Here is a 10824-nt window from a genome sequence, read left to right on the forward strand (position 1 = left end):
ATGCCTGGAAAGTCTTTTTTGACTATTTCTTCTGAGTCTCCTTCATTGAGAGTTCAAGGTACTTTGGGAGAATCCTTGGATCCTGGATGGCCTGATGAATGCACTGAAATCAAACATTGTGTTTGTATCCTGAAAATACTCTTAAGTCCACACAAGTGTTCTGTGGTGTGTGGAAATTTGAAATCAAATTTCTCCTACTGGCACTATGACACTGGAAGCACATTTGTTATGAAAGTTTTGCATCCATTTTGTTCTGTAACTTCTTCATTAGCCTCTGTGCTTCCTTTTCCATTGTCTTCCTTTGTTGTTCTGCTGCTCTCTTTTCTCTGCTAATTTTCTGTTGTCTCAGAACTTCTGCTTGCCAGGCTTCCTCTTCCTCCTCCACCTCCTCCTCCTTCGTCTTCCCAGGGGTTGGTATTTTTTGCCAGGTATCCAAGTCACCTAATTCAGAAGATTGATGCATAAAAGGCATATCTTGTGTGGCTGCTAATCTGCTGGAGAAGCCCGTGCTACCATCTAGAATGCCAAAATGTAATGGTTCTCTCTTTTTAATAACAATTTTCTGGGTTTTCCTTACAGGAGGTGTCACGTCCTTAAAGCAGGTTCACCTGCTCCAGGGCGTTCTGCCCCATTTGCATTTCCGCTTCCATCTTTCTGCTTGTGGGGAGCATCTTCATCCCAGGACGTCCGCTCCTCCACACCTCTCTGCTCAGGGACTGATGAATAATCCACAGTAGTTGGCAGAGTAATGTGGTCTCCACTTAATTCCCTTCCTCCCCCAGATCTGCATAGTGATCTCTTTAGAAAGGAGAATACCGTTGCTAGGCAGATACAAACTTTAAATAACCGAAATGGAGGAATGGCCATGATGGGAATCAAATCCTGAACTTTCTCCTAAATGTGGAAGTCGAAAGCGCCGCAGCAGCAAGTGTGAGAGAAGCCGAATAGGAAGTGGCGTCTGGGAGCCGGGCTGTAACACGGAACACTGCTTTTTCCATTTCTGGCCACTGAAAGTCAGGCCCTGGGGCTGTCACCAAGGCAGGTTAAGGTCTCTCGCAGGACTAAACTCAGAGTTTGAGAACTGAAATAGTTTGATTTCAGACTAGCAACTTAAATGGGTACGGGGGTATCATACCCACTGCAAGGATGACAAAAGCGACCCAAGCGTTTTGCTACCGCACCAGCCCACTGCCACGCACGGCGCCACCGGGGCGCGAGAGCCTAAGTGGTGGGGTGCACGGGCTGCGCGCCAGTGTGGGATCAGCCGGCAGAGAGGCCCACAGGCCCAGCTCCCTCGCCTCCACCCTTCCCTACTTACAAAGACTTTGTTTCCATGCTTTTCCATTTCTCATATGTCTTTTTCTCTTCCTTTCTTTCCTTTCCCCTACCCCTCCCACTTCCCCTACTCTTTTAGACGTTTTCTTCCTATTTCACAATACCAATTATATATATCCTTTTTGAACCTGATTCCTAAGCTAGAGCGAATGTTTCAAAAATAGTAAAAACTTATTTTTCACAGCAGAAGTATACGTCGAATCTGGTTCTTTTCGCTAGAAACAGATCTACATGACACAGATAAACTACAAGAAAGTTCAAGTAATTAGTCCCATCTTCCTCAGATCAAATAAATTAAGAAAATTAAAACCAAAGAAGAAAATTGCATGCAATAGAAAAGTTATAATTTCTAATCAGTATGGACAGGTGTGAAACACGGTCTGTAGGAAAAGAGGGATGGTAATAGTTCTCATATTTAAGGGTCCATCAGACACCAAAAAATTCTTACCCATTCAGGATGGAAAACTCTGTGTGTCCTCAAGAAACTTCAACAAGATTAACTGAAATAGAACACACCACAAGGCAGACTATTAGATGTCTATCAAAACACAAGTTCCCTTGATTTCTGGATACAAGATTTAATGAAATTTCCAGGTTCTTTCTTACAATGGAGTCATATGCATTTTTCTACATGTGACACGTGTCTCTTACAGACCAATGTTTTAGGACTTTAATATGCCTTTATCACATTGCCTTTCCCCTAATTAACTGAACTCACAAAGACTTGTGGTCACCATGCAAACGCGAACAGGCTGAAAGGATGTTGGCATAATCAATGGAAAGAACATAAATACCTAAATAATTTCATGAAACAAATTTGAACCACTCAGTTCGGATTGCTTTCTCTCTCTCTCTCTCTCTCTCTCTCTCTCTCTCTCTCTCTCTCTCTCTCTTTTGTACCAGGCATCAAACTCAGGTCCTTGTGCTTGTGAAGCAGGGAATGGAACCACAGAGCTAAATCACCAGCCCAGTTTGGATTGTTATGTAAAGGAAAAATCAAATTCTATAACTTAGTGATTTGTTGTTGTCTTTTCACACCCTAACTAATGCAAATCAATATTTTATGTTCGGGGCTGGGGATTTAGCTCAGTGGTTCCAGAGCCTGCTTCACAAGCTCAAGGACTCGAGTTTGAACCATGGTACCAAAAAAAAAAAAAAAAAAATTCTGTTCACTGAAACTGTCAAAAACATCATCTTTGGTACGCCTACTCTACTTCCTGACCAGTATAGGCTTGGCTCTAGTTTGGAGTGGTCAAACATTATATATGAGTATAAGCAACCTTTGAAAAGGTATAGCCAAACAGTAACTCTGCCAATGTAATCCAGCATCATAAAGGTACATAAATTCAACAGCTGTAATCAGGTTTCATAATTCATCTTTATATAAAAACTTGAAGGGCCCAACAGAAGAAAGCCTTATTAAGAACAATGTTTTACATTTTTTAAAAATCATTTAAATCCATAGCTAGTTCCATTTTGAAATTTTACTTAGTGTTTGGTCAACACTAGTAATAAGGTAGTAGGACTTTCTGAGAAGTGTTTCATTTTTTAGCTTCCTCTGTGTCTTTTATTTACCTCAAAATGCCTAGATGTCTTTTAGTGAAATTTCTTTCATTATCCAGCTCAAGTTAAGATTTCAGATAATAACCTGAGGCAAAACAAAAAACTATTTGAATTTATATGCAAAACAAATTATTAATTTCAATGTTTCCCCAATGTTTTTAAAGAATATAGTGAGTGAAAAATGACAAGAATTTCCTCAGATAAAAAGACTTAATTCATCTACTTTTCAGTGTTGTCTAGAATTGGCTGGCTTTAGTATAAATGAAATGCAAATCAAATGATAATAAAAAGAATAGAAGTCAATAAACAGACAAAACAACCAAAGAGAGGGACATAGTATTCTTAAGATATATATGATTAAATCTACAGGTTATAATCAGTTTTATATGGAAGCAATTGATATATGTTATATTTTTTCTAGGATTGATATAAGAACCTCAGACCTTTCCCCTAAAATTTATCATATTTGCTCATTGATACCTAAAATTATATTGTTAAAGTGAAAATAACGCAATATTTTTAAGCCCTAAAAGGTAGATTCCCTATCTGTAAAATGACAAAAATAACACCTATTTTGAAAATTTTCTGGTGTTTGAGAAAATAATATATGTGGACTTCCAAAACAAATCCTACTACACAGTAGTAGCTCAATAAGTTTTTTTTTCCTCTTCATTTCCCTCTTATTACAAAAACATGCAATATTCTTCTACCCCAATGTATTGGTCAGCTTTCCCATCACTGGGACACAATACCCAACACCCACACACTAGAGGAGGGAAGATTTAATTTGGCTCATGCTTCCAAGTACTTCAGTCCATGATGAGCTGCTCCAAAAGCAGGGATATCATGGCACAAGAACATGGTACAGCAGAGCGGATAAATTATGGCAACTTGGAAAGAGCAGAAGAACAATTTCCTTAGGAGGCCTTCTTGGGAAGAGACCCAAGAACTCTTCTCAAATGAAGAATTTATACTTTTGTACTCTAGAGCCTTCCATCCATATGGTCTTGCTGGTGTTTTGAGATGCTTTGAAGGTGGTTTTCTTCTTCCACCTATACAAAGTACTTGGTTTCATTCTAGTGATGCTTATCTGCTTAGCAATCACATTGCTTTGGCCCTAACTTTTCACATGATCCCTTTGGGACCAACAAAACTTGTTCAAACTCTCTGCTCTGCTTTTTACCCCCCCAACAACTCTCATTATAAATCTGACTAAAAGCACCCAGCAAGTCCCATATCAAAGCCTGAATATCAGGCTGCCATGAAATTTCCTCCACCAAATAATTCATTTTATCACTCTTCATCTCTGTCTCCTATAAATTCTCAGGACATGGACAAGATGTTGACAAACTTTCATAGAGTGTTACACACATGGACTCTACCCCACTGCCCCAATTGAAACCTTCTCAGCCTAGTCTTTATTGTCCTTACTCCTATCAGCATTCTGTTCTTCTGAACTTGGGCCAGAATCTAGAGTCATGCATCGGGTTCTGCTTAAAGCATTCCAGGAATTTTCTAGCCTACAGTTCCAAACCTTTCCAAACTTGTCCAGCAAACTAGTTCCAAAGGCTTCTAAACTACATGGTAAGGTACAAACACGCTAGTGACCACAACTCTCTGGTAATGCTAATTTTCTGTATTGACATTCCTGTTGCTGCACAAATATCCAATACCTAGAATGTAAAGGAGGAGAGTTTTAATTTAGTTTACCATCTCGGGGATTCACTCTGTAAGAAACAAGGTCTTTTTTTTTCTTTTAACAAGGTCTTTTCTATCAAAGGATATAAATGGAAGTGCCTCCAATTTAAACTCTAGTCCACCCTAGGCTGCCCTTCCTCACTCCTTACACCAGTATGGGAAATGTTTGTTCTGCTTAGATCCTGGGAAGTTGACTGACCACCAAACATAATTTATCAACAGCCAACAACTTTTAGTTCCCTATACTCCCACTGTTCCCTCCTCTGGCACCCTTTCAGGCCTTCCCCTCATGCTGCTTAAACTAGCCAATCAGGATTGATTGTGAAATTTCAAACCAGCCACTGGGGACATTGTCAGCTGCTTCTCAGCATTAGAAATGAAAGGAGCCTACTGCAGCTTTTCTGCTCACCTGCTGTCTCATGCTAGAGTGTGCTCACACCCTTCTGAAGAAGTGAAAAACCTTGTCAAGATCTCTTGATATCTGAGTGGTTTTATTATCTGTACAGACATATTGAATCTGGTAGTATATTCCCAACAATTTCGTGGTCAGCTATCCCAGAGGCAAAGACATCATGTCAGAAAAGCACAGTGGAACAAAGATTTTGTTCATGATGGCCAAGATAGAAAGTCAAACAGAGGCAGAAAGCTGCCCCGGCCCACAGGGCTTGTAATTAGCAGAGCTCGAGAAGGGGAGATAGCTGGAAATGGGACAAGAGAGGCGCAGAGAGAAGGAGACCAAGCAGAGGCTTGTCAAGGTCTCGTTTATTTGCAGGCACAAGCAGTATATTAAGGCAAAAACCACAAATTTGTAAGAGGAAGTGGTTAATCATAAGACGATAAAGGAGAAACGTATTGTACAGTAACAGTTATGATGAGATACAGTTGTTATGTAACAGATTAGGTCATTAAATGAGCAAGGCCATTAGTGCAGTCATCGGCACGTCTGTGCCAGTGAGGTGATTCAGATGTAAACATGGAGGCGGTTATGTTAGGCTCAAAAACAACTCTGAGAATATGAATATTTGGTCTCCTACAGAAAGCAAAAGGGTGAAGGACCAGATATAGAACCCATCATCATGCCTGCATGAACCACCCAGACACATCTACATGTATGTTTCACCAATACCCTGGGGCAGATCCCAAAGCCAATCAAACTGACATTTAACCTTATCAGTCAGTTGCATTCAGGTACTTTATTTGAGAAACTCAAACATTTGAATCCAGCAAAAGATAATATACAATGATATGATTAGTTTGGCATCTTTTAATCATCATAATAGCAACTAACCTATGAAGCATACTTACAACTCTATACCACAATCTTTAAAATGTTTTACAGATGTAAAATTTTAAAATTTAGATTAAAAATATTGCCGTGTTGCGCAGCTAGTCAGTTGAAGACCTGGAGTTTTCAGAAAGGAATGCAGCTCAAGTGCCCTTGGTTTCTCAACTTTATTTTATAATAGTCTGCCTGGAAATAAAATTGTCTTATGTTTATGTTTACTATTTAGTAGCACTTAAAAACATTTTTCCTTGGGCTAGGGATTTAGCTCAGTGGTTCTGCTGCCTGCCTTGCAAGTGCAAGGACTCCAGTTCGATCCCTAGTACCAAAAAAAAAAAAAAAAAAAATTATCCTGAGCCTATATATTACAATAACAGTATTGGACCTAACTTTCTATTCAAAAATATTTTCACTCAACTATATTATTGGCCTTTGTATGTTTATCAATAATGTCACAGTTAATCTGAGTCAAATTTTTTATAAGTGTAATAAAAATAGATCTTAGAAATTATGAGACATTAGATTGCTAGGAGGCTTTTTTTCATTAATCTTCAAGATTAGATTGGGCATGACCTCTGCACCATTTAGGATACATTAAACAGTGAGCATGTGAACATATTAGTACTCTATCTGGCTTGTCATTTTATAAAATTAAACATTTAAATTATGCTTCTTTATAATTATCTCCAATTTTCTTGAATTTGGGGATTTTTTTACTATAATTTTATAGAGCTGGAAATTACTCAAGGAAAATATTTAATTGATGATCAGCAACAATATTTATTGAATAGAACATAATGCTTAAGCTGAAGTATATTGGACTTTAATTGTAAGTTGTACCTTACTTTATTTTAGCATTTTCAAGATTACCATTCTTTTGTGTTCTATATTTTACTGTTCATTTTGGGAAGATAGCTAACACTCATATGTGTGTGTGTGTGTGTGTGTGTGTGTGTGTGTGTGTGTGTTTGTACCGGGATTGAACTCTGGTTCTTGCACTTGCAAGGCAGGCCACCAAACTGCTGAGCTAAATCCCCAGCCCCTATAATATATTTTTTTGTTCTGATTGTTTTTAGGGTTTTCTTTCAGTGTTTAGTTTTTAGTTTTACCATGATCCACTGAAGTACACTTTTCTTTTGTATTTATCTTGCTTGAGGTTCTTATCACTATCTGAATGTATACTTTTAATCAATTTTATAATTTTTTCTATATGAGCTCTTTATTTTTCTTCCTCATCTTCCTGATCTTTCTACTTCAAGAACGTCCTCAGCACTAATATGAACTTTTTCAAAAGTCTCCTAACTTTTCTCCACGTCTCTAGTCTTAAATATGTATTCTTAAATAACTGCATACCTTTCACTATTAAAACACCCAGGGTCTATAAAATGAATTCAAAAATCCTTAGCAGAGTACATGTACAAGGCACTGTATGATATTATACCACCTAATACTCAAAGATGGGTCCTGCTTTTACTAGACTTAATACTTCAAACTTTAAACATCCTGTTATCGATTGTAACCCACAACCCCAATGCATATTGAGATCAGTAATACAATATTACTTCTTATCTTTCCTGTAATACCACTAAACTAAAAACACAAATACCTGAAAATACGATTAATATTTGAGAAGAATGTAGTCAAGAGATATTAGCACAAATGGTACATACCAACAGATTTCTAGAAGCTGGATGATACAGAACAATAAACCAAATGGAATTCAAAATAAAGGTCTATAAAATAAAGTCAAGGAACTCTCTTCAGTTGTGAAGCAAATCTGGCACAGTGAGACGCTCCTATATTCACAGCCATGAGAAGGTGATGAATAAGGATTGTGAGTTCAAGGCCAGAGTTGTAGGGACAAGTACAGAGGTCCAACATTTGAATAAAATGCAAATTCAAAACATAGTAATCACAGAAAATAGGGAAGAAGTTAATAGAGAGTGAAGCAACTTCTCACAGATACAAGATGTGTTTTAAAAATGAAAAAAACTGGAAGAATAACAATAAAGGCTCAGACTTAAAGATGATCATAAAATCTTCCAAAATAGGATACCTAAAAATGGATTAAGATAAATTTAAGATCAACACTGAATGCTTAGAAGGTAGATCAATGGCTTCAAGTTAAATAATTTATACTCAGTACAAACACGTGTGTGCATACACACGTAGAGTAGAATAGTCATCTGCTAATACTATAAATACTTCCCACAGATCCTTTATTTAAAAAGTATTTTACTGTCTTCACTAGAGAAATAAAGAACAAAACAAAAGAGAAAAAGAAAGAAGATCATAAAGTGGTGGAGAAGAGATAGGATTCCTCATGAATGGATCCCAGCCGGGAAAGCAAAGTAGGAAATTCTTGAGATCAAGCTGGAAATTTCAGGGAGTAACTGATTCAGATTAGAGTAAAAAGGACTGAGGGTGCCAGGAAAAGGCATCAGAGAGAACTCAACTGAGAGTGCACTCTATGGGGTGTATGTGCAAATGAAATAAAGTGCATATTACCATTTCAAAACATGAGTGATGCCTTAAGTGCTAACACAAGGAAAACAAAGGAACAAAATTTCGTTGAAGCCATAATTAAAATTTAGACCAAATAAACTTCTGCATGATATTAAGCAATTATTTAAAGAGAAAGAATGTGTTCCATCCTAGCACAAGGAAAGCAAAACAAAATTTTTGAGTCAATATATAGAGAAAGACTACAGGATTTGAGTGCTGTTTCATATAAAACCATTAATGGTAATAGCATTAACAAAATAAAAATATTAACTTACTTGTCAAGTGGTAAAATATCATGGAGTTACCAGGTGGAAAAATGTATAGGTGATAAGCTCATACCATAATAATATATCAGGATATGTTTAGAGTAACAAAAGTAACCTGTTGAATTAATACAATGTTAAACAATCCTAGGACATTCAAAGATATGACAATCACATGGGGAAATATTATGGTGGAACCACCGAAATGATACAAACAAAAGTACTGATGACAGTCGACCTCCAGGAAGCAAGACAGCTGTTCAAGAGAAATGGTTCCGTTGGCTTTATCACTAGCTCTTTTATGTAACTTGTATTAAATTAGTTCTTTAAACAGTCTTTGAAGACAGAGAGTTTAAATGACCTACCTTGCAGGAAAGCTTTTCCAAAAATCTGACGAGCGGAGCTTTTCTCTGTACTTGCACAGTACCCAGCCATAACTCTGAAAGTCGCTGATTTATGGTACATGAATGACTATGTGTTTGTTTCTTCCAACAAACTCAGTACCAATGGAGTAGAGTCTAAATTTTATGCATCACTTTACCCTCTTCAACTGGTATAGTATCTGTGCAAAGGGGGTAATAATTATATGTTTAATTAATGAGTGAATAATCAACCATATAGGCAATCTACATTAAAATTGATGTCATTCCATTTATATAAATTAATATAGACATTAATGAAATATCTAATATCTTCCTTACCTCATTGTATATTTTAACTTCCTAATAACAGTAGAGTGGTATAATATAAAGCTCCATCACTTTCAAACCATCAAAAATGTATTAGAAGTTGTAAGGAAATTTGAGCCACAATGTAATATTCAAAATTCTTCATAATTTGAGTTTAAGCATAAATCAAACAGTTTGAAATCTATCTGGTTTTAAATCAACATACTGTGTTCAAAAATGTTAATATCCCTCACTAACTCACAGCATGACATGATCAGTCTTAATTTTGTATTATTTCATGGAAATGTTGCAATTACAAATTAGTCCACATCGATCAGTAAAAGTTAAAGGGCAGAATTAATTAATGGAAGTAATAAAGGGCAAAAAGTTAATATGATGACACATCTAAGGGCCTAAGATGTAGAAAGGCACTGTTATTTTCAAACTACCCATGTTGACTTGTGAGAGAACAAACAGAAATATCTGTGAATAAAACTGAATTTCAACACACTAAATTGTGTGTCAACATTTTAAAAAAATAATTACCAAAACTGACGACCACAAGTGAGTCTCATTATAGATGTGAAACTTCTGACTAATAGAACTAACAATGACTAATGACATTACAATAAACTGTGAAGAAAATGTGCAGCCGCTGCATTAGAACTATGTCTTTCTAGTTGATGTGTGGATTTATACCAAACCCTAATAAAAAACCATATGACTTATTTTTATTAAAATGCATGAAAAATTTTAGACACTGTATCATCTATGTACAATGTTTAAGCTGAAAATTCTTTCTGGTAAATTTTACTGTGAATAGTTAAAAAGTAGCATAATATTAAGAATAAATTCATCACACTTGAAGAATATATGGAATTTAAAATTAGTAGAGGAGTAGGTGACAATAAATACCTCATCTTTTGGAGAGTTCATGTGTGTTCAAAATTCCAACATAAACTAAATTCAAAAATAAAATTAGAATCTTACATTTTTCATTTATAAGCCTCCACCATTTACATATCACTTGTTCTCGAGAATAAAGTTTAGAAGTAGACCTGACAGCTGTATTGAACTACATTTATTTAGATGATTTACCACTATATTGAACTGGCTGGTCGCAAACTTCTGGGCTCAACTGATTGCGCTTGCTCAGCCTCCTGAGTAGTTGAGACAATTGACACATGCCACCACGCCCAATCTAAACTGTGTTTGAGAGAGAAGGAACATGACAGATGTTGGGATGGAAAGTCCAGTATCAGTAACTGAACAGTAAAATGAAGTCCTAGGGTTTGGGCCTTCTAATATTCAATATCTTTCTACCAATACTGGTCTTCAGGCTTTGCAGCTACCAAAGTATGCATATGTTTTCAGGTATTAATTAGGAATTTTTTGTAAAATCTTTAAATCTGTGATGCTATTTCAAAACCAGATAGCTTTTAAAGTCTTTCTCACCCTGTCATACCAAGAAATGACTCAGCACAAGTAAGCAAATGTGAGAAAAGATAGA

The 10824-nt window shown here is 36.5% G+C and overlaps 1 long non-coding RNA gene and 1 pseudogene across 1 annotated transcript in view; both read right to left on the reverse strand.

Annotated features, from left to right (window-relative positions):
• LOC104868670 overlaps positions 1-9191 on the reverse strand; it is a 57845-nt gene extending 48654 nt beyond the window's left edge. The window contains exons 1-2 of the long non-coding RNA XR_782066.1: positions 9012-9191; positions 1784-1835 (exon numbers count right to left, since the gene is read on the reverse strand). This is a non-coding gene — a long non-coding RNA (uncharacterized LOC104868670). The remainder of the gene's footprint in view (positions 1-1783; positions 1836-9011) is intronic.
• Positions 95-867, reverse strand: LOC104868669 (annotated as a pseudogene).
• Positions 9192-10824: the final 1633 nt, after the last annotated feature.

Source organism: Fukomys damarensis, unplaced genomic scaffold (genome assembly GCF_012274545.1).
Source record: "Fukomys damarensis isolate Sample0158 unplaced genomic scaffold, DMR_v1.0_HiC HiC_scaffold_17, whole genome shotgun sequence".
In the NCBI taxonomy this organism is placed as follows: Eukaryota; Metazoa; Chordata; class Mammalia; order Rodentia; family Bathyergidae; genus Fukomys; species Fukomys damarensis.